General features: G+C 41.3%; 1 pseudogene; it reads right to left on the reverse strand.

Annotated features, from left to right (window-relative positions):
* Positions 1-11,488: 11,488 nt before the first annotated feature.
* Positions 11,489-13,012, reverse strand: LOC112806465 (endothelin-converting enzyme 2-like; annotated as a pseudogene).
* Between the last annotated feature and the right edge of the window lie 14,613 nt (positions 13,013-27,625).

Raw genomic sequence — 27,625 nt, forward strand, 5'->3', positions numbered from 1 at the left:
ATGTCCTCCCTGCTATTCCTGATGTTCCACAAATAAGTGAAACCATACGATAATTGACTTTCTCTGCTTGACTTATTTCACTTAGCATCATCTCCTCCAGTCCCATCCATGTTGATGTAGAAGTTGGGTATTCATCCTTTCTGATGGCTGAGTAATATTCCATTGTATATATGGACCAGATCTTCTTTATCCATTCGTCTGTTGAAGGGCATCTCGGCTCTTTCCACAGTTTGGCTATTGAGGACATTGCTGCTATGAACATTGGGGTGCATATGGCCCTTCTTTTCACTACGTCTGTGTCTTTGGGGTAAATACCCAGGAGTGCAATTGCTGGGTCATAGGGTAGCTCTATTATTAACTTTTGAAGGAACCTCCACACTTTTCCAAAATGGCTGTACCAACTTGCATTCCCACCAACAGCGTAAGAGGGTTCCCCTTTCTCCCCAACCTCTCCAACATTTGTTGTTTCTTTCCCTGTCCATTTTTGCCATTCTAACGGGTGTAAGGTGGTATCTCAATGTGGTTTTGATTTGAAATTCCCTGATGGCTAATGATGATTAACATTTTTTCATGTATCTGTTAGCTATTTGTATGTCTTCTTTGGAGAAGTGTCGGTTCATAGCTTCTGCCCATGTTTTGACTTTAATATTTGTTTTTTGGGTTTTGAGTTTGAGAAATTCTTTATAGGTCTTGAATACCTGCCCTTTATCTGTGGTGTCATTTGCAAATATCTTCTCCCATTCTGTGGGTTGCCTCTTTGTTTTGTTGACTGTTTCCTTTGCTGTGCAAAAGCTTTTTATCTTGACGAAGTCCCAAAAGTTCCATATTTGCTTTTGTTTCACTAGCTTTTGGAGATGTATCTTGAAAGAAGTTGCTGTAGCCAATGTCAAAGAGGCTACTGCCTATGTTCCCTTCTAGGATTTTGATGGAGTCCTGTCTCACATTCAAGTCTTTCATCCATTTTGAGTTTATCTTTGTGGATGGTGATAGAGAATGGTCGAGTTTCCTTCTTCTCCATGTGGCTGTCCAGTTTGCCCAGCACCATTTATTGAAGAGGCTTTTTTCCATTGCATGTTTTTTCCTGCTTTGTCAAAGATTATTTGACCATAGAGTTGAGGGTCCATATCTGGGTTCTCTATTCTGTTCCATTGGTCTATATGTCTGTTTTTGTGCCAATACCATGCTGTCTTGGTGATCATAGCTTTGTAATATAGCTTGAAATCGGGCAACATGATGCCCCCAGCTTTGTTTTTCTTTTTCAACATTTCTTGGTGATTCGGGGTCTTTTCTGATTCCATACAAATTTTAGGATTGTTTGTTCCAGCACTTTGAAAAATGTCAGTGGAAGTTTGATCGGGATGGCATTGAAGGTATAGATTGCTCTGGGTAGCATAGACATTTTAACAATGTTTATTCTTCCGATCCATGAGCATGGAATATTTTTCCATCTTTTTGTGTCTTCAGTTTCTTTCATGAGTGTTCTGTAGTTCCTAGAGTAGAGATCCTTTACCTCTTTGGTTAGGTTTATTCTGAGGTATCTTATGGTTTTTGGTGCTATTGTAAACGGAATCGTTTCTCAAATTTCTCTTTTTACAGTTGCATTGTTAGTGTATAAGAAAGCAACTGATTTCTGTGCATTGATTCTGTATCCTGTCACATTACTGAATTGCTGTATAAGTTCTAGTAATTTGGGGGTGGAGTCTTTTGGGTTTTCCGCATAAAGTATCATGTCTGCGAAAAGAGAGAGTTTGACTTCTTCTTTGCCAATTTGAATACCTTTTATTTCTTTTTGTTGTCTGATTGCTGTTGCTAGGACTTCTAGTACTCTGTTGAACAATAATGGCGAGAGTGGTCATCCTTGAAGTGTTCCTGATCTTAATGGAAAGGCTCTCAGCTTTTCCCCATTAAGGATGATATTCGCTGTGGGTTTTTCATAGATGGATGTTATGAACTTGAGGAATGTTCCCTCTATCCCTATACTCTGAAGAGTTTTAATCAGGAAAGGATGTTGTATTTTGTCAAATGCTTTTTCTGCATCAATTGAGAGGACCATATGGTTTTTCTCCCTCCTCTTATTAACGTGATCTATCACACTGATTGATTTGCGAATGTTGAACCACCCTTGCATCCCAGGGATAAATCCCACTCGGTCATGGTGGGTCATCCTTTTAATGTATTGTTGGATCCTATTAGCTAGGATTTTGTTGAGGATTTTGGAATCCATATTCATCAGGGTTATTGGTCTGAAATTCTCCTTTTTGATGGGGTCTTTGCCTGGTTTGGGGATTAAGGTAATGCTGGCCTCATAGAATGAGTTTGGAAGTTTTCCCTGTTTCTATTTTTTGAAACAGCTTCAGTAGAATAGGTATTATTTCTTCTTTGAATGTTTGGTAGAATTCCCCAGGAAATCCGTCAGGCCCTGGACTCTTGTTTTTTGGGGAGGTTTTTGATCACTGTTTCAATCTCGTTGCTGGTTATTGGCCTATTCAGGTTGTCAGTTTCTTCCTGTTTCAGTCTTGGCAGCTCATAGGTTTCCAGGAAGGCATCCATTTTATCCAGATTGCTCAGTTTATTGACATATAGTTGTTGATGATAATTTCTAATAATTTTTTTCTATTTCCTTTGTGTAAGATATGATCTCTCCCCTTTCATTCATAATTTTATTAATTTGGGTCCTTTTTTGGATAAGTCTGGCCGGTGGTTTATCGATCTTATTCTTTCAAAGAACCAACTTCTAGTTTCGTTGAGCTGATCTACTGTTTCTGGTTTCTAATTCATTGACCTCTGCTCTAATTTTATTATTTCTCTTCTAATGTGTGGCTTAGGCATTGTTTGTTCCTTTTACTCTAGTTCTTTAGGTTGTAGAGTTGGTGAATTTGGGATTTTTCTGTTTTTTTGAGTGAGGCTTGGATGGCTATATATTTCCCCCTTAGGACCGCCTTTGCAGTATCGCACAGGTTTTGGACCAATGTGTTTTCGTTGTCATTGATTTCCATGAATTGTTTAAGTTCTTCTTTGATTTCCTGGTTGGCCCAAACATTCTTGAGCAGAGTGGTCTTTAGCTTCCAAGGGTTTAAATTTCTGCCAAATTTTTTCTTGTGATTGAGTTCCAGTTTTAAAGCATTGTGGTCTGAGAATAGGCAGGGAATAATCTCCATCTTTTGGTATTGGTTGAGACCTGATTTGTGACCCAGGAGGTGGTCTATTCTGGAGAAAGTTCCATGTGCGCTCGAGAAGAATGAGTATTCTGTTGTTTTAGGGTGGAATGTTCAGTATATATCTTTGAGGTCCATCTGGTCCAGTGTGTCATTCAAAGGTCTTGTTTCCTTGTTGATTTTCTGCTTAGATGATCTGTCCATTGCTGAGAGTGGAGTATTAAGGTCTCCTACAATTAATGTATTGTTATCAATATGACTCTATTTTTTTTTAAGATTTTATTTATTTATCTGACAGAGACACGGTGAGAGAGGGAACACAAGCAGGGGGAGTGGGAGAGGGAGAAGCAGGCTTCCCGCGCAGCAGGGAGCCTGATGTTCGGCTTGATCCCAGCACCCTGGGATCATAACCTGAGCCGAAGGCAGACACTTAACGACTGAGCCACCCAGGTACCCCAATATGACTCTTTATTTTAACAGTTGGCTTATGTAGATGGCTGCTCCCATGTTGGGGGCATAGATATTTACAATTGTTTGATCTTCTTGTTGGATAGACCCTTTAAGAATGATATAGTGTCCTTCTGTGTCTCTAATACAGACTTTAGTTTAAAATCTAATTTGTCTGATAGAAGAATTGCTACCCCAGCTTTCTTTTGAGGTCCGCTGGCATGGAAGATGAATCTCCATCTCTTTACTTTCAGTCTGGATGTATCTTTAGGTTCCAAATGGGTCTCTTGTAGACAGCATATGGATGGGTCCTCTCTTTTTACCTAATCTGCAACCCTGTGCCATTTTATGGGAGCATTTAGGCCATTCATTCATGTTCAAGTGGTTATTGAAAGATATGAATTGTCATCATGTTGCCTGTGAAGACGTTGTTTTTATAGATTGTCCCTATAAATTTCTGTTGTATATCACTCTTGGAGTCTTTCTTCTTTTATAGAACCCCCCTTAATATTTCTTGGAGGGCCGGCCTAATGGTCACATATTCTTTCAGTTTCTGCTGGTCTTGGAAGCTCTGCATCTCTTCATCCATTCTAAATGACAGCCTTGCCAGATAAAGTATTCTTAGCTGCATGTTCTTCTCGTTTAGTACCCTGAATATGTCTTGCCAGGCCTTCTGGCAAGACATATTCTCCCTCTGTACTGCCTCTGTACTGAAGGAATCCCTTCCCCCTAACTGCCCGTAAGATGGTTTCCTTGGTTCTAAGATTTGCGAGTTTTACTATCACATGCCGGGGTGTTGGCCTGTTTTCCTTGATCTTGGGAGGGGTGCTCTCTGCCTCTAGGATGCAAATGTTTTTTTCATTCCCCAGATTAGGGATGTTCTCAGCTACGATTTGCTCAAATACATCTTCTAGTCCTCTCTCTCTCTCTCTCTCTCTCTCTCTCTCTGTCTCTCTCTCTCTCTCTCCACTCCCTCCGGGATTCCAATTATTCTGACATTGGAACTCTTCATGGTGTCGCTTATTTCTTTGATTCCATTTTCATCGATTCTGAGTTGTTTTTCCCTGGCGTACTCTTTTCCCTTTTTATCTATTAAATTTTCTTCCAGGTCGCTTATTCGTTCTTCTGCCTCACTTACCCTAGCTGTTAGATTATCTAGATTGGATTGGATCTCACTGAAAGCATTTTTAAGTTCTGCCAATTCAGCTTTCATTTCTGCCCTTAGAGACTCTATGTTGGCATTAATCGATTTCTTCATTCTAGCTATTGTCTTCACAGTTGCTAGCCTGAATTCCATCTCCGACATCTTGGTTATAGCTGCATCCATTTGTAAATCTGCGGCATAGGACTTCATCAAGATAAAAAGCTTCTGCACAGCAAAGGAAACAGTCAACAAAAGAAAGAGACAACCCACAGAATGGGAGAAGATATTTGCAAATGGCACTACAGATAAAGGGCTGGTATCCAAGATCTATAAAGAACTTCTCAAACTCAACACCCAAAAACAAGTCAAAAAGTGGGCAGAAGATATGAAAAGACACTTCTCTGAAGAAGACATATGAATGGCTAACAGACACATGAAAAAATGTTCATCATCATTAGCCATCAGGGAATTTCAAATCAAAACCACATTGAGATACCACCTTACACCCGTTAGAATAGCAAAATGGACAAGGAAGGAAACAACAAATGTTGGAGAGGTTGTGGAGAAGGGGGAACCCTCTTACACTGTTGGTGGGAATGAAAGTTGGTTCAGCCACTTTGGAAGAGTGGAGGTTCCTCAAAAAGTTAAAAGTAGAGCTACCCTATGACCCAGCACTTGCACTCCTGGGTATTTACCCCAAAGACAGAGATGTAGTGAAAAGAAGGGCCATATGCTCCCCAATGTTCATAGCAGCAATGTCTGCAATAGCCAAACTGTGTAAGGAACCGAGATGCCCTTCAACAGAAGAATGGATAAAGAAGATGTGGTCCATATATACAATGGAATATTAGCCATCAGGAAGGTGAATACCCACCTTTTACATCCACATGGATGGCACTGGAGGAGATGATGCTAAGTGAAATAAGTCAAGCAGAGAAAGTCAATTATCACATGGTTTCACTTATATGTGGAACATAAGGAATAGCAAGGAGGACATTAGGAGAAGGAAGGGAAAAATGAAGGGGGGGAAATTGGAGGGGGAGACGAACCATGAGAGACTTGGACTCTGAGAAACAAACAGTGTTTTAGAGGGGAGGCGGGAGGGGGGATGGGTTAGCCGGGTGATGGGTATTAAGGAGGGCACGTACTGCATGGCGCATGGGTGTTTTACGAAAACAATGGATCATGGATCACCACATCAAAAACTAATGATGTATGGTGACTAACATAATAAAATTTTAAAAAAGAATTAAAAAATAAAAATAAAACGAACAGCCACTCCCAGTTCGCACGCACTACCTCGCCGCTCCAGGTTTCGCCCTGAGGGCTGCCCTAAAGTCCTGTCCGTGCTGCTACCGGTCTGTGAGTCTGTGCCCCGTCCCCAACGCGCAAGACTGTCGCTCACTGGCGTTGTAGGATCCCCACGGCCAGGCTCCCTCCCACTGCCATTTAGCCTCTGATATCTCCCTGCAGACTCACAGCTCCCCGCTTCATACCTCCAAACCAACAGTCCATGATATTCTGTTTGTAGAGATCCAGATCTTCTTAGATCTCAGGCTGATTTCGTGGGTGCTCAGAGTGGTCTGGTAGATATCCAGCTCAATTCTGGGGACCAGTTGAAATAGGGTCCCCTACTCCTCCGCCATCTTTTCTTCTCTGCTTTTGAATGTTGAAAATGACTGTTAAGAACCTAAATTTATAGAAGTCAGCTTCGACAGTAGCCATGATTATATTGTTCAGTAATCATTCACTGAATACCAATTTTTTTAGAGGAAATACACAATGATTTTTTTTACATCTTTATTTGAAATTGAAATATAACATGCGAGTATAAGGTGTGCAACATGTTAATTTGATATATTTACATATTGTAATATGATTAGCATTAGCTAACACCTCTATCACATCATGTAATTATAACTAAAAGTTTGTACGTTTTGACCCCCTCCCCACCTACCAACCACCAATATGTTACATCTGTTCTCTGTATGAGCTCATTTTTATTTTTTTTATTTTTTTTATTTTTTTAAAATCTATTTTATTTATTTGACAGAGGGAGAGACACAGCAAGAGCAGGAACACAGCAGGGGGAGTGGGAGAGGGAGAAGCAGGCTCCCCGCTGAGCAGGGAGCCCGATGCAGGACTCGATCCCAGGACCCTGGGATCATGACCTGAGCCAAAGGCAGACGCTTAACGACTGAGCCACCTAGGTTCCCTGAGCTCATTTTTATTTTAAAATTCTACATATGAGTTCATACAATTTCTTTTTGTCTTTGACATATTTCATTTAGTACAGTAACCTCAAAATTCATCCATGTTGCATATGGATAAATTGTTTTTTTAAAAAATTTTATTTATTTATTTGACAGAGACACAGCGCGAGAGGGAACACAGCAGTGGGAGTGGGAGAGCGAGAAACAGGCTTTCTGCTGAGCAGGGAGTCCAGTGCAGGGCTCAATCCCAGGATCCTGGGATCGTGACCTGAGCCCAAGGCAGATGCTTAACAGCTGAGCCACACAGGCGCCCCACACAATTGCTTTTTATGACCAAATAATATTCCATTGTATATACATACCACCTCTTGTCTGTCCATTTGCCCATGGACACTTAGGTTATTTCCATATCTTGGCTTTGGTATCAGGGTACATCTCACCTCATAAAAGGGGTTTGGATGTGTTCCCTCCCCTTTAGTTTTTTGGAAGAGTTTGAGAAGTGTTGGTATTCATTTTTTAAACAATTGAAAGAATTCAGCAGTTGTGTCATCTTGTTGTGGGCTTTTCATTTTTAGATCTTTGATTACTGATTTAATCCTCTTGCTAGTTATAGATATGTTCAAACTTTCTTTTGGAGTAAGTCTTGTAGGTCTCTAGGAAATTATTCATTTCTTCTCGGTTATCCAATTTTTTTGGCAAGCAATTGTTCCTTCTATTTTCTTGTGATCCTTTTTATTTCTGTGACATCAGTTGTAATGTCCTCACTTTAATTTCTGATTTTACTTACCTTTCCAAAAAACCCACTCTCATTGTTGGTTTTTCTATTTTTCTCTTCTCTGATTTGTTTATATCTGTTCTCATCTTTATTTTCTTCCTCCTAAATTTGAATTTATTTTATTTTATTATGTTAATCACCATACATTGCATCATTAGTTTTTGATGTAGTGTTCCATGATTCATTGTTTGCATATAACACCCAGTGCTCCATGCAGAACGTGCCCTCTTTAATACCCATCACCAGGCTGGCTAACCCATTCCCCTATCCCCCTCCCCTCTAGAACCCTCAGTTTGTTTCTCAGAGTCCATAGTGTCTCATGGTTCGTCTCCCCCTCCAACTCCCCCCCTTTCATTTTTCCCTTCCTACAATCTTCTTTTTTTTTTAACATATACTGTATTGTTTGTTTCAGAGGTACAGGTCTGTGATTCAACAGTCTTACACAATTCACAGCGCTCACCATAGCACATACTGTCCCCAATGTCTATCACCCAGCCACCCCATGCCTACCACCGCCACCACTCCAGCAACTCTGTTTGTTTCCTAAGATTAAGAATTCCTCATATCAGTGAGATCATATGATACATGTCTTTCTCTGATTGACTTATTTCGCTCAGCATAATCCTCTAGTTCCTTCCACATCATTGCAAATGGCAAGCTTTCATTCCTTTTGATGGCTGCATAATATTGCATTGTGTGTGTGTGTATATCACATCTTTATCCATTCATCTGTTGATGGACATCTTGGCTCTTTCCATAGTTTGGCTATTGTGGACATTGCTGCTATAAACACCAGGGTGCACATTCCCCTTTGGATCCCTACATTTGTATCTTTGGGGTAAATACCCAGTAGTGCAATTGCTGGGTCGCATGGTAGCTCTATTTTCAACTTTTTGAGGAACCTCCATACTGTTTCCCAGAGTGGTTGCACCAGCTTGCATTCCCACCAACAGTGTAGGAGGGTTCCCCTTTCTCCACATCCCTACCAACATCTGTCGTTTCCTGACTTCTTAATTTTAGCCATTCTGACTGGTGTGAGGTGGTATCTCATTGCGGTTTTAATTTGGATTTCCCTGATGCTTAGCGATGTTGAGCACTTATTCATGAGTCTGTTGGCCATTTGGATGTCTTCTTTGGAAAACTGTTCATGTCTTCTGCCCATTTCTTGATTGAATTACTTGTTCTTTGGGTGTTGAGTTTGATAAGTTCTTTATAGATTTTGGATACTAGCCCTTTATCTGATATGTCATGATCGTCAAGACAGTGTGGTACTGGCACAAAAACAGACACATAGATCAATGGAACAGAATAGAGAGCCCAGAAATGGACCCTCAACTCTATGGTCAACTAATCTTCGAAAAAGCAGGAAAGAATGTCCAATGGAAAAAAGACAGTCTCTTCAAAAAATGGTGTTGGGAAAATTGGACAGCCACATGCAGAAGAATGAAACTGGACCATTTCCTTACACCACACACAAAAATAGACTCAAAATGGTTGAAAAACCTAAACGTGAGACAGGAGTCCATCAAAATCCTAAATTTGAATTTGGTTGTAATTTTTATAATCCCTTGAGGTGTAAAGTTAGATTATTTATCGATTTCTTTCTCTTTTTTAATGTAGGTGATTATCATTATAAACTTGCCTCTTAGCACTGCTTTTGCTACATCCCATAAGGTTTTTTTTTTTTTTTTTAGAGATTTTGTTTATTTATTTGAGAGAGAGAGAGCACAAGCAGGGGGAGCAGTGGGCAGAGGGGGAGGGAGAAGCAGACTCCCTGCTGAGCAAGGAGACGAACCTGGGACTCGATCCCAGGACCCTGGGATCATAACCTGAGCTGAAGGCAGATGTTTAACCGACTGAGCCACCCAGGTGCCCCTGCAGCATCCCATAAATTTTGACATGTGGTGTTTTCGTTTTCTTTCTTTTTAAATTTTTATTTAAATTCTAGCGAGTTAGTGTACAGTGCAGTATTGGTCTCAGGAGTAGAATTCAGTGATTTATCACTTACATCCAACACCCAGTGCTCATCACAAGTGACCGTCCTTAATCTCTGTCACCCATCTAGCCCATCCCCAGTGATTTCGTTTTCATTTGTCTTACGATATTTAAGAAAATTCTCTTAGCTTTTGTTTGATGTTTTTGTTCAAGAGTGTGTTGTTTAGGGGGCGCCTGGGTGGCTCAGTCATTAAGCATCTGCCTTCAGCTCAGGTCATGATCCCAGGGTCCTCGGAATGAGCCCCACTTCGGGCTCACTGCTCAGCGGGAAGTCTGCTTCTCCCTCTCCCACTCCCCCTGCTTGTGCTCCTGCTCTCGCTGTCTCTGTCAAATAAATAAATAAAATCTTTTAAAAAAAAGTGTGTTGTTTAATTTCCCCATATTTGTGAATTCTGGAGCTTTCCTTCTGTTATTGATTCCTTGTTTTATTCCACTGTGGTCAGAAAAGATACTTGGTAGGATTTCAATCCTCCTAAATGTTTCATACTTGCTTTGTGATATAATATGGGATCCATCATGGAGACTGTTCTGTGTACAGTGGAGAAGTGTCTTTTGCCATTGGGCAAAGTGTTATATGTTGGCTCCACTTGGTCTATAGTGTTGTGCAAGTTTGCTGTTTCCTTACTGATGTTCTGTCTGGATGTTCTATCCGTTATTGAAAGTGGAATACTGAAGTCACTAATATTCTGTTGCTATATATTTCTTCATTCAGATCTGTCAGTGTTTGCTTTATATATTTAAGTCCTCTGGTGTTGGGTGCATATATGTTTATAATTGTAATATCTGCCTAGCAGATTGACCCTATTATTATGTATTATGTAATCAACTTCTTTGTCTACTATGACCATTAGTGAATTTAAAATCTATATTATCTGATAAAAATATAGCCACCTCTTCTCTCTTTGTTACCACTTGGATGGAGTATCTTTTTCCATCCCTTCACTCGCAGCCTACGTGTGTCTTTAAATCTATAGTGCGACTCTTGAACACAGCATATAGTTGGATCTTATTTTATTTTCTCTTTTTGACTGATGTGGGTCTCTTTATCGGCACGGGGCCTACAGAACCCTCCCTCTCCCTCTCCACCCTCTTCCCTGTACAAATAAACGCTATCCTTACCTCCCCCTGCTCTGTCTGCTTTTCTGCTTGGGCCAGGGAGGCTCAGTCAGCCCCTAAGACTTGTGCCCCAGGACACAAAGACCAGCATCCCCTATGCATACACACCATACACACTCGCCTATGAGTCGAGGGAAACTAGGAGGCAGCAGGAGGGCTTGTAGAGGCCCTCAGGCTTCCACAAAGAGCTGAGCACAGTTGGTCAGTGAAGGTTGACTGCAGTATTGGGAACAGCAGTGTGAAGAGCATGAGGTCAGGGGGCAGCTCCTAAAGGTGGGGCTGAAAGGAGCTGAGTCCATTGAGTGGGCCTCGGGGAGAAGTAGGGGAGGCAACCACCCAGGCCGTGTGTGGTCAGAGTGGGGCAGGACAGGAACCCCCAAAGCCACCAAATTAAGTGATCTTAGGGCTGGAAGAGGCCGACTCTTTCCTGTGGGAGCTGGTTCCCCTGCCCAGCCCCCTTCAGGCAGGGTGACCTGGAAGGATGTGACAGTGAATGGTGGGGGCTCTGCTGGAGGTAGGGGTACACCCAAAGCAGAGGGACAATGTGGTGTTTGAGGGCAGACCAGGACTTGCATCACCTATGGTGTGGGGGGTTGGACCCACCGAGCTGGCATTTGCCTTCTCTAAACCTGGAACAACTAACCCTGCTGGGCAAGCTGCCCCAGGTCCTGGCAACAGCCAGCCATTTCTCCTCAGCCCCAGGTCTACCACCCCTCATACAGCCTCCTGGGTTCATGGGGGAGCCAACAGTGCAGCTGAAGTCCTGCAGGAAGTCATGGGATTTGGAGAGGGTGGCTAGCACAAGTGGTCACTCACCAGCCCCTCATGAGAACTCTCAGGTGTGCAGACTGAGCACCACACCTGAGCAGATCCACAAAGAAGAGCTGGTGATGGGCAGGCCCTACGGTGGGCAATCACGGCTCCTCCTGGTGCTTTCTCAGCCACGCTTTGAAAATGTTATAGGCAGCCTCAAGCTCCCTGCTGTTAGTGATGTTCTCCCCCAACAGCTGATGGCCGGTGAGCCTCTCCCAGTTGACCGGGTACTGGCTGTACATACTGCTCCTCCATGCAGGTTGTGTGATTCTGAAATGCTGCCCGTGATTCATTCTGCCACAGGTTCCCTTCCTTGTCACATTCACGCCCTGGGTCATCAGAGGTGTCAGTCATGGCCCATCACCATGCCAATGACACCAAAGTTCAGGTCCTTGGGGTGGTTATGGGTGTAGAAGGGGACCTGCAGGATGCTGGCAAGGAAGACGATTTCATTCTTGGTAGGAAGGTAGTAGGCATTCACTGTCTGGGAGGTCATGCTCCACTGGGCCTGGATGGGAGTCTTGCTGAGCTGATCGGCCATTACTTTAGCAGAAAAATGGTGCAAATTCCACACATTCTGGAAGAAGGACTCTTCAGAGACTTCCTACCCGTCATAAACATCATGCAGATCTTTAGGCTCCAGAATGAAGTTCAGGAAGCCAATTCTGTCAGAGATGGTGTCTCCTTTCTCCTTGGCTTCCTGATCGGTCTTCTCATCCATCTAAACCTGCTGCCCCAGGGCCTCCTCAAGGTGGTCCAGATGCTCACTGATCATCCCCTTAGCAATTTCCTTGCTTTGCCAGTCAAATGAGGCTTTCACAAGAGGGAGCCTGAAGCGAAGCCAAGTGCAGCATCCATGTTGGAGACACAGGTCTGCTCCTTGAAGGACTTCTTGGTGCCATGGAGCAGCTTCTCTTGTGTAGACTCAAAGCAATGTCCAGGCTCCAGGCTGTCTTCTGTCCCAGGTTCCAAATTAGGTAACTGTTAGGATGCTTGGCTCTGTGAGATTGAGGAGCTCTGACACTTGCTGCAAATAATCTGTCCCAGGGGCACCTGGGTGGCTCAATCATTAAGTGTCTGCCTTCGGCTCAGGTCATGGTCCCAGGGTCCTGGGATCGAGCCCCGCGTCGGGCTCCCTGCTCAGCGGGAAACCTGCTTCTCCCTCTCCCACTCCCCCTGCTTGTGTTCCCTCTCCCGTTGTGTTTCTTTCTGTCAAATAAATAAATAAATCTTTAAAAAAAATAATCTGTCCCATACACCACCATGGGCTCAGAGTCCCCCAACTCCAGTGGTGAAAGCCAGAAAGGCAGAAACTCCTGCCAGTCTGTGGAGGGTGCCAGACGTGTAGCTATTCCTTAAGTTCCACATATGTGTGAAACCATATGATAATTGATTTTCTCTGCTTGACTTATTTCACTTAGCATAATCTCCTCCAGTCCCATCCATGTTGAGGCAAAAGTTGGGTATTCATCCTTTCTGATGGCTGAGTAATATTCCATTGTATACATGGACCACATCTTCTTTATCCATTCATCTGCTGAAGGGCATCTCGGCTCCTTCCACCATTTGGCTGTTGCAGACATTGCTGCTATGAACATTGGGGTGCAGGTGCCCCTTCTTTTCGCTACATCTGTGTCTTTGGGGTAAATACCTAGTAGTGCAATTGCTTGGTCATAGGGTAGCTATTTTTTTAAATTTTATTTTATTATGTTACGTTAGTCACCATACATTACATCATTCATTTTTGATGTAGTGTTCCATGATTCATTCCCTGTGTATACGTGCCCTCTTTAATACCCATCACCAGGCTAACCCATACCCCCACACCCCTCCTCTCTAAAACTCTCAGTTTGTTTCTCAGAGTCCATAGTCTCTCATGGTTTGTCTCCCATTCCAATTCCCCCCCTTCATTTTTCCCTTCGTGCTTTTTTTTTTTTTTTTTAACATATAATGTATTATTTGTTTCAGAGGTACAGGTCTGTGATTCATGAGTCCTATACAATTCACGGAGCTCACCATAGCACATACCCTCCCCAATGTCTATCACCCAGCCACCCCATCCCTCCCACCCCCCACCACTCCAGCAACCCTCAGTTTGTGTCCTGAGGTTAAGAATTCCTCATCAGTGAGATCATATGATACATGTCTTTCTCTGATTGACTTATTTTGCTTAGCATAATATGCTTTAGTTCCATCTACATCGTTGCAAATGGCAAGATTTCAGGGGTTTTTGATGGCTGCATAATATTCCATTGTATATATATACCACTTCTTTATCCACTCATTTGATGATGGACATAGTGGCTCTTTCCATAGTTTGGCTATTGTGAACGTTGCTGCTATAAACATTGGGGTGCACGTACTCCTTCAGATCCCTACATTTGTATCTTTGGGGTAAATACCCAGGAGTGCAATTGCTAGGTAGTAGGGTAGCTCTATTTTCAACTTTTGAGGAACCTCCATACTGGTTTCCAGAGTGGCTGCACCAGCTTGCATTCCCACCAACAGTGTAGGAGGGTTCCCCTTTCTCCACATCCTCACCAACATCTGTCGTTTCCTGACTTGTTAATTTTAGCCATTCTGACTGGTGTGGGGTGGTATCTCATTGAGGTTTTGATTTGGATTTCCCTGATGCTGAGGGATGTTGAGCACTTTTTCATAAGTCTGTTGGCCATTTGAATGTTCTTTGGAAAAATGTCTGTTCGTGTCTTCTGCCCATTTCTTAGTTGGATTATTTGTTCTTTAGGTATTGAGTTTGATAAGTTCTTTATAGATGTTGGATACTAGCCCTTTATCTGATATGTCATTTGCAAATATTTTCTCTCATTCTGTTGACTGTCTTTGGTTTTGTTGACTGTTTCCTTTGTTATTCAAAAGCTTTTTATCTTGATGAAGTCCCAATAATTCATTTTGCCCTTGCGTCCCTTGCCTTTGGCGATGTTTCTAGGAAGAAGTTGCTGTGCCTGAGGTCGAAGAAGTTGAGGGTAGCTCTATTTGTAATTTTTTGAGGAACCTCCACACTGTTTTCCAAAGTGGCGGTGCAAACTTGCATTCCCACCAACAGTGTAAGAGGGTTCCCTTTTCTCCACAACCTCTCCAAAATTTGTTGTTTCTTCCCGTGTCAATTCTAACTGGTGTAAAGTAGTATCTCGATGTGGTTTTGATTTGAATTTCCCTGATGGCTAATGATGATGAACATTGTTTTCATGTGTCTGTTAGCCATTTGTATGTCTTCTTTGGAGAAGTGTCTGTTCATGTCTTCTGTCCATTTTTTGACTTGATTATTTGTTTTTTGGGTGTTGAACTTGACAAGTTCTTTATAGATCTTGGATATCAGCCCTTTATCTGTAGTGTCATTTGCAAGTATCTTCTCCCATTCTGTGGGTTGCCCCTTTGTTTTATTGACTGTTTCCATTGCTGTGCAGAAGCTTTTTATTTTGATGAAGTTCCAAAAGTTCATTTTTGCTTTTGTTTCACTAGACAAGAGATGTATCTTGAAAGAAGTTGCTGTGGCCAATGTCGAAGAGGTTACTGCCTATGTTCTCCTCTAGGATTTTGATGGATTCCTGTCTCACATTGAGGTCTTTCATCCATTTTGAGTTTATCTTTGTGGATGGTGATAGAGAATGGTCAAGTTTCATTCTTCTGCATGTGGCTGTCCAATTTTCCCAACACCCATTTATTGAAGAGACTGTCTTTTTTCCATTGCATGTTTTTTCCTGCTTTGTCAAAGATTATTTGACCATAGAGTTGAGGGTCCATATTTGGGTTCTCTATTTTGTCCATTGGTCAATGCTGTCTTGGTGATCACAGCTTTGTAATATAGCTTGAAATTGGGCAACGTGATGCCCCCAGCTTTCTCTTTTTCAACATTTCCTTGGTGATTCAGGGTCTTTTCTGATTCCATACAAATTTTAGGATTGTTTGTTCCAGCACTTTGAAAAATGTCATTGGAATTTTGATCGGGATGTCGTTGAAGGTATAGATTGCTCTGGGCAGCATAGACATTTTAACAATGTTTATTCTTATCCATGAGCATGGAATGTTTTTCCATCTTTTTGTGTCTTCTTCAATTTCTTTCATGAGCGTTCTGTAATTCCTAGAGTATAGATCCTTTACCTCTTTGGTTAGGTTTATTCTGAGGTATCTTTGTGGTTTTTGGTACTACTGTAAATGGAATCGATTGTCTAATTTCTCTTTCTATAGTTGCCTTCTTAGTGTATAAGAAAGCAACTGATTTCTGTGCATTGATTTTGTATCCTGCCATATTACTGAATTGTTGTATGAGTTCTAGTAATTTGGGGGTGGAGTCTTTGGGGTTTTTCACATTAAGTATCATGTCTTCTGCAAAGAGAGAGTTTGACTTCTTCTTTGCCTATTTGAATACCTTTTATTTCTTGTTGTCTGATTGCTGTTGCTAGGACTTCTACTATGTTGAACAATAGTGGCGAGAGTGGGTATTCTTGTCGTGTTCCTGATCTTAAGGGAAAAGCTCTCAGCTTTTCCCCATTGAGGATGATATTTGCTGTGGGTTTTTCATAGATGGATTTTATGAACTTGAGGAATGTTCCCTCTATTCCTATACTCTGAGGAGTTTTAATCAGGAAAGGATGTTGTATTTTGTCATATGCTTTTTCTGCATCAATTGAGAGGACCATATGGTTCTTCTCTCTCTCCTTATTAATGTGTTCTATCACATTGATTGATTTCCGAATGCTGAACTACCCTTGCATCCCAGGGATAAATCCCACTTGGTCGTGGTGGATGACCCTTTTAATGTATTGTTGGATCCTATTAGCTAGGATTTTGTCGAGGATTTTGGAATCCATATTCATCAGGGATTTCGGTCTGAAATTCTCCTTTTTGATGGGGTCTTTGCCTGGTTTGGGGATTAAGGTAATGCTGGCCTCATAGAATGAGTCTGGAAGCACTCCTGTTTCTGTTTTTTTAAACAACTTCAGAATAGGTATTATTTCTTCTTTGAACGTTTGGAAGAATTCCCCCAGGAAATCCATCAGGCCCTGGACTCTTGTTTTTTGGGAGGTTTTTGATCACTGTTTCAATCTCGTTGCTGGTTATTGGCCTATTCAGGTTGTCAGTTTCTTCCTGTTTCAGCCTTGGGATTTTATATGTTTCCAGGAAGGCATCCATTTCTTCCAGGTTGCTTAATTTATTAGCATATTGTTGTTGATAATAATTTCTGATAATTGTTTCTATTTCCTTGGTGTTAGTCGTGATCTCTCCCCTTCATTCATAATTTTATTAATTTGGGTCCTTTCTCTTTTCTTTTGGATAAGTCTGGCCAGTGGTTTATCGATCTTATTCTTTCAAAGAACCAGCTTCTAGCTTTGTTTGTGTGTTCTACTGTATTTCTGGTTTCTAATTTATTGATCTCTGATCTTAATTATTTCCCTTGTGCATGGGTTAGGCTTAAATTGTTGTTGATTCTCCATTTTTTAAGGTGAAGGATAGTTTGTATATTCAGGATTTTTCTATTATTATTATTATTATTATTTTGAATGAGGCTTGGATGCCTCTGTATTTCCCCCTTAGGACAACCTTTGCCCTATCCCATACGTTTTGAAGCAATGTGTTTTCATTCTCATTGGTTTCCATGAATTGTTTAAGTTCTTCTTTGATTTCCTGGTTGACCCAAACATTCTGGAGCAGGATGGTCTTTATCTTCCAAGTGTTTGAATTTCTGCCAAACTTTTTCTTGTGATTGAGTTCCAGTTTCAAAGCACTGTGGTCTGAAAATATGCAGGGAATAATCTCAACCTTTTGGTATCGGTTGAGACCTGATTTGTGACCCAGTATGTGGTCTATTCTGGAGACAATTCCACGTGTGTTCGAGAAGAAGGAGTATTCTGTTGTTTTAGGGTGGGATGTTTTGTATGTATCTATGAGGTCAATCTGGTCTAGTGTGTCATTCAAAGCTCTTGTTTTTGTTGATTTTCTGCTTAGATGATCTGTCCATTGCTGAGAGTGGAGTGTTGAGGTCTCCTACTATTAGCATATTATTATCAATATGTCTCTTTATTTGGTTAACAGTTGGCTTATGTAGTTGGCTGCTCCTATGTTAGGGGGCATAGATATTTATAATTGTTAGATCCTCTTGTTGGATAGACCTTTTAAGAATGATACAGTGTTGGGCGCCTGGCTGGCTCAGTTGGTTAAGTGACTGCCTTCGGCTCAGGTCATGATCCTGGAGTCCCAGGATCAAGTCCTGTGTTGGGCTCCCTGCTCAGCAGGGAGTCTGCTTCTCCCTCTGACCCTCTTCCCTCTCGTGCTCTCTATCTCTCATTCTCTCTCAAATAAATAAATAAAATCTTTAAAAAAAGAAGGATATAGTGTCCTTCTGTGTCTCTAACTATAGTCTTTACCTTAAAATCTAATTTGTCTGATCGAGAACTGCTACCCCAGCTTTCTTTTGAGGTCCATTGACATGAAAGATGGTTCTTCATCCCTTCACTTTCAGTCTGGATGTATCTTTAGGTTCCAAATGAGTCTCTTGTAGATAGCATATGGATGGGTCCTGTCTTTTTATCCAATCTGCAACTCTGTGCCATTTTATGGGAGCATTTAGGCCATTCACGTTGAGAGTGATTATTGAAAGATATGAATTTATTGTCATCATGTTGCCTGTGAAGTCCATGTTTCTGTAGATTGTCTCTGTAAATTTCTGTTCTATATCACTCTTGGGGTCTTTCTCCTTTAGTAGAACCCCTCCCCCTTAATATTTCTTGCAGGGCTGGCTTAGTGGTCACATATTCTTTCAGTTTCTTCCAGTCTTGGAAGCTCTGCTTCTCTCCATCCATTCTAAATGACAGCCTTGCTGGATAAAGTATTCTTGGCTGCATGTTCTTCTCATTTATTACCCTGAATATGTCTTGCCAGCCGTTTCTGGCTTGCCAGGTCTCTGTGGACAGGTCTGATGTTTTTTGATTGTTCCCCCCTCTGTATGTAAGGAATTTCTTCCCCCTAACTGCCCTTAAGATGGTTTCCTTGATTCTGAGATTTGTGAGTTTTACTATTACATGCCGGGGTGTTGGTCTGGTCTCCTCGATCTTGGGAGGGGTCCTCTCTGCCTCTAGGACATGAATGCTTATTTCATTCTCCAGATTAGGGAAGTTCTCAACTACAGTTTGCTGAAATATATCTTCTGGTTCGTTCTCTCTCTCTCTCTCTCTCTCTCTCTCCACCCCCTCAGGGCTCCCAATAATTCTGACATTGGAATGTTTCATGGCGTCATTTATTTCTCTAATTCTGTTTTCATGGATATTAAGCTGTTCGTTCCAGACCTCTTCCTGTTCCTTCTTTTCCATCAGTTTGTCTTCTAGATCATTAATTTGTTCCTCTGTCTCGTTTATCCTAACTGTTAGAGTATCTAGATTAGATTGGATCTTATTGATAGCGTTTTTAAGTTCTGCCAGATCAGCTCTCACTTATGCCCTTAGAGAATCTATGTTGCCATTAATTGTTTTCTCCATCCTAGCTATCATCTTCATAACTGTTACCCTGAAGTCTATTTTTGACATCTTGCTTATATCCATATCCATTGGTTCTGTGGCAGAAGTCACAGTCTGTGTCTTTCCTATTTTGGGGGTTCCTCCTCTTATTACATTCTGTTGAGGGGTGGTTGAGGGAATGTACAGAGTCCAAATTATTGACCACAACCCACGCAAGATGTACCTGTTTTATAGGGACCTTAGGGTTGTTGGCCTCTTGTTCTTCCAGCCTGTCCCTAACCCTAACCCTGTCTTCAGGGGGAGGTGCCTGTCGCACTGTTACTCAGGCAACCCTGTTTGGGCAGAGTTGCCCTGTCCCCTGTGGGGGGGTGGTGATAGGCTCAGTGAAAACGGGTTTTTTGGGGCTTTTTTTCTCTCCCAGCTTTCCCTGGCAGCTTTCTGCATCTCTTTTTCTCTTCCGAGAGTCAGAGCAGAAATGACCATATCCAAACCTCTGCCTCAGAACAGATCACAGTCTGTTCTTCAGTGAGCTGTCCAGGCCACACTGTCTCCGTTTCTATCTGTGCTGCTATAAACTGCAGCGTCCTGTGTTGTGCGCCCCTCAGCAGGGCTCCCAGCCCTTACTTCCAGGTCCAGGCATGTCTCTGCCCTTTGTGCTTCTAAAACTGCTAGCCACCCCCAATTCGTATTCCTGCCCCGGCAGCTCGAAGTTTCAGTCTGGGGGGGCTGCCCTAAACTTTCCCCGCTGCTACCTGCAAGTCTGTGCCCAGTCCCCAGTGCGGATGCTTTTGCAGGATCCCAGAGTCTCCCTCCTGCTTCCGTTTATCTTCTGATACCTGCCTGCGGAATCATGGCTCCCCGCTTCATACCTCGAAACCAACCACCGGGGATATTCTGTTTGTAGAGATCCAGATATATCTTCTTACATCCAGGCTGATTTCATGGGTGTTCAGAGTGGTCTGGTAGATATCCAGCTCAGTTCAGGGGAACGGCTGAAATAGGGTCCCCTACTCCTCCACCATCTTTTTTCTCTCTCCTATCCTCCATTTTTTTTTTTAAGATTTTATTTATTTGACAGAGACATAGCGAGAGAGGGAACACAAGCAGGGGGAGTGGGAGAGGGAGAAGCAGACTTCCCGCGGAGCAGGGAGCCCGATGCGGGGCTCGATCCCAGGATCCTGGGATCATGACCTGAGCCAGCCAGGCGCCCCTCCTGTCCTCCATTTTCTTACCTAGATATTTATCTCAGAACTCTTACAGTTTAAATAAAAAACTTCTGTGCTTGGAACCCCACAATAAGCTCTTTTCCCTTATCTTCTCCAAATGATACTTTCCCATAAATGTGGATATTAAGTGATTCTTTAAGATACAAAGAAGGGTCCACTCAAACACTGCAAACTCCCTATATCCCTTTATGCTCTTTATTTTTCCCTAAAGCTTTTCTCATCTTATAATATACCATATAATTTTTCTGCCTGTTGTCTCATTCCACTAGAATATAACCCCATGATGGCAGAGATTTTTTCCCTTCAAAGTTGTATCCTAATACCTATGTACTCAATAAAAGTAAATTGGAGATATCTGTCTTTCAGATTTATTTCACTTAGCACAATACCCTCTAGGTTCATCCATCTTGTCACAAATGGTACAATCTCATGCTTTTTTATGGCTGAGTAACATCCATTACATCCATTTTTATTTTTATATATTTTTGTGTTTCTATTTATGTATTTTTGTACATTTTATGTATGTGTATGTATGTTTTTTGTGTATGTGTATTGTGTCTATGTTTATATTTATTAAATATATACACACACACACACACACACACACATCTTTATCCATTCATCTATCAATGGACCTTGGGTTGCTTCCATATCTTGGCTGTTTTATTTTTTTTTTTATTTTTTTATTTTTTTTAAAGATTTTTATTTATTTATTTGAGAGAGAGAGAGAGAGAGAGAGAGAGAGAGAGCACATGAGAGGGGGGAGGGTCAGAGGGAGAAGCAGACTCCCTGCCGAGCAGGGAGCCCGATGCGGGACTCGATCCCGGGACTCCAGGATCATGACCTGAGCCGAAGGCAGTCGCTTAACCAACTGAGCCACCCAGGCGCCCCTCTTGGCTGTTTTAAATAATGTTGCAATGAACGTGGAGATGGATGCGTATGTCTTTTTGAATGGGTGTTTCTGTTTAAGTAAATATCCAGTAGTGGAATTATTGGATCATATGGTATTTGTATTTTTAATTTTTTGAGGAAACTCTAAACTGTTTTTCACAGCGGCTGTACCAATTTACATTTTCACCAACAGTAACCGAGGGTTCCCCTTTTCTCCACATCCTTGCCAGTGCTTTTGTCTTTCTGATTCCAGTCATTCTGACAGGTGTAAGGTAATACCTCATTGTAGTTTCAATTTGCATTTCCCTGATGATAAGTGATGTTGAGCACCTTTTCATGTATCTGTTGGGCATCTGTATGTCATTTTTTGAGAAATGTCCATTCAGGTCCTTTGCCCATTTTTAAATTAGTTTATTTGGGGGGTTTTTTTGCTACTGAGTTGTGGAGTTCTTTATATCTATTTTGGATATTAACCCTTTATCAAATACATGGTTTGCAAATATTTTCTTCCATTCCATAGGTTGCCTTTTCACTCTGTTGATTGTTTCCTTGGCTGTGCAAAAGCTTTTTTAGTTTGCACTCCCATTGTCTGTTTTTCCTTTTGTTGCCTGTGCTTTTGGTGTCATAACCAAAAAATCATTGCCAAGACCAGTGTCAAGGAGCTTTTATCCCCTATGTTTTTTTCTAGTAGTTCTACAGTTTCAGGTCTTACATTTAAGTCTTTAAACCATTTTGAGTTGACTTTTGTATGTGGTGTGAAATAAAGAGTCCAATTTCATTTTTCCATTTTCCCATCACCATTTATTGAGGAGACAACCCTTCCTCTACTGTGTGTTCTTGGTGCTCTTGTGGAAAATCAGTCCCATAAATGTGTGGTTTTATTTTCTGGGCTCTATATTCTGTTCCATTGGTCTTGTAGGTCTGTTTTAATGTCTGTACCATACTGTTTTAATTGTAGTAGCTTTGAAATGAAGTGTGATGACTCCAGCTTTGTTCTATATTGATTGCTTGGGCTCTTCAGGGTCTTTTATAGTATCACACCAATTTTAGGATTGTTTTTTCTATTTCTGTAAAGAATACCATTGAGTGTTTTTTGTTGGTTGGTTTTTACAGTTTACAGGGAATCTTTGATCACATTGGGTAGTATGGAAATTAACAATATTCTTCCAATCAATGAATATAGAATGTCTTTCCATTTACCTTCATTAGTGTTTTATAATTTTCAGTGTACAAATCATTCACTTCCTGGTTAAGTTTATTCCTAAGTATTCTTTTTTTCTCACTAGGGTGAATGGGGTGGTTGTGTTAATTTCCTTTTTGGAGAGTTCATTGTGTATAGAATTGAAACTGACTTTTGTATGTTGGTTTTGTATTGTGCAATTTTATTGAATTCACTTATTAGTTTTTTTTTTAATTTTTAAAATTTTATTATGTTAGTCACCATACAATACATCATTAGTTTTTGATGTGGTGATCCATGATCCATTGTTTTCGTATAACACCCAGTGCTCCATGCAGTACGTGCCCTCCTTAATACCCATCACTGGGCTAACCCATCCCCCTCCCCTCTAAAACCCTTTTTGTTTCTCAGAGTCCATAGTTTGTTTCTCATGGTTCGTCTCCCCCTCTGATATCCACCCCCCTTCATTCTTCCCTTCCTTCTCCTAATGTCCTCCCTGCTATTCCTTATGTTCCACAAATAAGTGAAATCATATGATAATTGTCTTTCTCTACTTATTTCACTTAGCATAATCTCCTCCAGTCCCATCCATGTTGATGCAAAAGCTGGGTATTCATCCTTTCTGATGGCTGAGTAATATTCCATTGTATACATGGACCACGTCTTCTTTATCCATTCATCTGTTGAAGGGCATCTCAGTTCTTTCCAGTTTGGCTATTGCAGACATTGCTGCTATGAACATTGGGGTGCATATGGCCCTTCTTTTCACTACATCTGTGTCTTTGGGGTAGATACCCAGGAGTGCAATTGCGGGTCATAGGGTAGCTCTATCTTTAACATCTTTAGGCAACTCCACACTGTTTTCCAAAGTGGCTGTACCAACTTGCATTCCCACCAACAGTGTAAGAGGGTTCCCCTTTCTCCACAACCTCTCCAACATTTGTTGTTTCTTTCCCTGTCCATTTTTGCCATTCTAACTGGTGTAAGGTGGTATCTCAATGTGGTTTTGATTTAAATTTCCCTGATGGCTAGTGATGATGAACATTTTTTCATGTGTCTGTTAGCCATTTGTATGTCTTTTTCAGAGAAGTGTCTTTTCATGTCTTCTGCCCATTTTTTGACTTATTTGTTTTTTGGGTGTTGAGTTTGAGGAGTTCTTTATAGATCTTGGATACCAGCCCCTGGTCTGTAGTGTCATTTGCAAATATCTCCTCCCATTCTGTGGGTTGCCTCTTTGTTTTGTGGATTGTTTCCTTTGCTGTGCAGAAGCTTTTTATCTTGATGAAGTCCAAAAAGTTCATTTTTGCTTTTGTTTCACTAGCTTTTGGAGATGTATCTTGAAAGAAGTTGCTGTGGCCGATGTCAAAGAGGTTACTGCCTACGTTCTCCTCTAGGATTTTGATGGATTCCTGTCTCACACTGAGGTCTTTCATCCATTTTGAGTTTATCTTTGTGGATGGTGTTAGAGAATGGTCGAGTTTCATTCTTCTGCATTATGGCTGTCCAATTTTCCCAGCACCATTTATTGAAGAGACTGTCAGGTTTGAGTCTTCAGAGTTTTCTATATGTATGATCTTGTCGTCTACAAACAGAGATAATTTTACTTCTTTCCAATTTGGGTGCCTTTTCTTTTTCTTGTCCAATTGCTCTGTCTAGGACTTCTAGGACTTCCAGGACTGTGTTGAAGTGGTAAGGGTGTGCATTTTTGCCTATACTAGAACTAGAGGAAAATAAAACCACTAGACACTGGTTATGATAGCTTTGGGCTTTTAATATATGTCTTTGATTGAAATTTTGAAGGTTTTTATCATTAATGGATGCTGAATTTTTGGGAAATGCTTTTTCTGCATCTATTGAGATGATCACGTGCTTCTAAATCTTTCATTTTGTTAATGTGGTGCATCACAGCGATTGGTTCATGTTGAACCATCCTTGCATCCCAGGGTTAAATCCCACTTGGTTATGGTGTGTAATCCTTTTAATATGCTATTAGATTTAGTTTTTTTAGTATTGAGGATTTTTGCATTTGTAGTCACTAGAGCTATAGGTTTTAAGATTTTTTTGCTTGTAATGTCTCTATTTGGCTTTGGTATCCGGGTGATGCTGGCATCATCACATGAGTATCGAAGTATTTCCTCTTTCATATGTTGGATGTGTGTAAGAAAGATTGGTATTGATTCTTCTTTGAATGTTTGGTAGAATTCACCCATGAAGCCATTTGGTCCTGGGATTGTCTTTCTTGGGAAGTTTCAATTACTGATTCAGTCTCTTTATTGGTTGTTTGACTCTTCAGACTTTCTATTTCTTTTTTCAGTCAGTCTTGGTATGTTATATTTTTAGGAATTTATCCATTTTTTTTCTAGGTTATCCAATTTGTTAGCATATAATTGTTCACAATAGTTTCTTATGATCCTTTTTATATCTGAGGCATCTATTGCAATGTCTTTTTCTTTTTTTTTTTTTTAAAGATTTTATTTATTTATTTGAGAGAGAGCGAGAGTGAGTAAGTGACAAGCAGGGGGAGCTGCAGAGGGTGAGGTAGAAGCGGGTTCCCCACTGAGCAGGGAGCCCTACATGGGGCTTGATCCCTGGACTTTGGGATCATGACCTGAGCTGAAGGCAGACACTTAACCAACCCAGCCACCCAGACGCCCCCTCTCCTTTTTCATTTCTGATTTTGAGTCTTTCCTCATTTTCTTAGTCGAAGGGTTTATCTTTTCAAAACACAACTCTCAGTTTTGTGGGGGTTTTTTTCTGATTTTTAAAATGTAAGATTTTTTTAATGCTGTGCTGTACATATCACATAAATGGAATCAAAGTGTTACTAGCTTCTCATTAATAATGAAGTTGAGGTTAAACCAAGTTAAATCTCTTGTCCAAGAATGTACAGCATGTTCATGAAGGGATAGGAAGTTTAAAGTTTTTCCATCCTACCACGGTGCTTTCAGTAAAACCAACTGGTGGTGGAGGCACAATGTCTTTATGTACCTACTGTATATAGAAACTAACAGATGAATGAGAGACTTGATATTTTCCATGTTAAGACTGACAAAATTTAAGTGCGGAGAGCAGGTCACTTGTCCGAGGCTCATCATTTTGGAGTGATATAACAGATCTTTTGGTATTGGGAAAATTCTCAATCCTGTCTTTAAGGTACTTTAAGGTACTTTCAGGCAAAACCAGAATTGAGACCTTGTTTGTCAGATGTCTCACTAGCCAAAGTAGGTAGAGAAGCAGAGATTCAAAGTTGTATCTGTTCTTAACCACTACATACATTTACACTTGATATGGTTTGGGGAAAAGTATTCTCCACTATCACTGGGGCTATAGACGTGAGGTCACAACAGGAAATACAGACCATGTTTCTCAGTAGAAAATAGAGTGTGTACTTTTGGTGCCAGGTCATCCTGGAAGTTGTTGAAACAAGGGTTTCTAGGACTTGGGGACAATGTCTCTATTCATTGTGAGTGCCCCTAGGACAAGAAGGTGGAATTGATTGTCTTAAAGCTATGGATGTATGGACAAAATCTGTCTTTTCTGTAGGGAGGAATCCAGGCTTGACTCTACAAATCTGTGTCAGGCACTGTTCTCGGTGCTTTGCAGTTCTCGCCAACAAAGGCAGTCTTTCTGGGGCGCCTGGGTGGCTCAGTCATTAAGCGTCTGCCTTCGGCTCAGGCCATGGTCCCAGGGTCTTGGGATTGAGCCCCGCATCCGGCTCCCTGCTCGGCGGGAGGCCTGCTTCTCCCTCTCCCACTCCCCCTGCTTGTGTTCCCTCTCTCGCTGTGTCTCTTTGTCAAATAAATAAATAAAACCTCAAAGGCAGTCTTTCTGCAAAGCCCTATTCCTTAACTTCGAAACATTCTGGTTTGAGGGCTTGGCATCTCAAAGGCAAAAAGAAACCACTGGACTGTAGATTCCTGAGCTAGATCCAGGCTTGGGGAATAGGTCCATGAATTTGGGGATTTGTTATGAAGAGGCTTTCAGCTTTTAACTGTGGGATCTAAATCAAGGCCTCTCAACCTCAGTACTATTGACACTTGTGACAAGATCATTTTTTGTTGCGGGAGGATGTCCTGTGCATTGTGGGATGTTGAGCAGCATCCTGTCTTTTATCCACTAGATGCCAGTAGCAGCAACCCTTCCTCCAGTTGTGACAACTAAAAATATCTTCAGACAGGGCCAGGTGTCCCCTGGGGGATAAAATCAACCACTGGCCTAGAAATGGCATTGCATACCCAGTGTCAGCAGTGTGAGCTGAGGTGTCTACAACCAGGAGCAGTGTGTTTTCTGTGGGTGTAATTTGGAAAGGATCTGCACGTAAGATGACTCTAGGTAAGTATTAGTTGGATAAGTGAGTGGAAAATTCCAACAAAGGCTCAAAAGATTTGTCTCTTTCACCTTGTCAAAGAGATATGTTAAACTAATTAAGCTTGGGGGGCATTATGTTAAAATGCTGTATGTCACAGAAATAACTAAATTTCCTTGTCAAATGAACTCTCATTGGATCTTTAATCTTGGCCATTTTGCATCTTTTGTCATCCAGATTGTTTTACTCTGATTCTTTTCTTTTTTAAAGATTTTATTTATTTATTTTGACAGAGAGACAGCGAGAGAGGGAATACAAGCAGGGGAAGTGGGAGAGGGAGAAGCAGGCTTCCCAGTGAGCAGAGAGCCCGATTTGGGGTTCGATCCCAGAACCCTGGGATCATGACCTGAGCCAAAGGCAGATGCTTGACGACTGAGCCACCCAGGCGCCCCTGATTCTTTTCTGAAAGCATTTAAAATTGGTTCCAGGAAAGCATGCTCCATAATGGCATTGCTTGAACATCTTAGAGACCAAGCCAGTGGACTGAGAATTTTCAGAACTAATGAAGAAGCTGATGGATTCAAAATAACTGCTAACCCAAGACTAAGCAGAAGAATTAATTACATGGGACAGATGAGGATGACTGTAACTTTTATGACTCTGTTTGAAACACTGCTGGTTATTTAATGTTTTGATTTCCAGATTAAAAAAAACTTTCTCTTTTAAGCTATCTACAACTTAGAGCAATTTGATAAATTATTCATCATAAACAGATGTGAAGCATTTATCTTTTCTCCCTACCTGATCCCTCCAGAATTTGGAAACTGAGTGAGTATTCTAATTTTCATGACAACACAGTTATTTGCAAAAGTTCAATAAAAAATCTCTTCTCCTT

Source organism: Callorhinus ursinus, unplaced genomic scaffold, assembly GCF_003265705.2.
Source record: "Callorhinus ursinus isolate GAN/ISIS: 27379988/994484 unplaced genomic scaffold, GSC_fseal_2.0 scaffold336, whole genome shotgun sequence".
NCBI classification, from domain to species: Eukaryota; Metazoa; Chordata; class Mammalia; order Carnivora; family Otariidae; genus Callorhinus; species Callorhinus ursinus.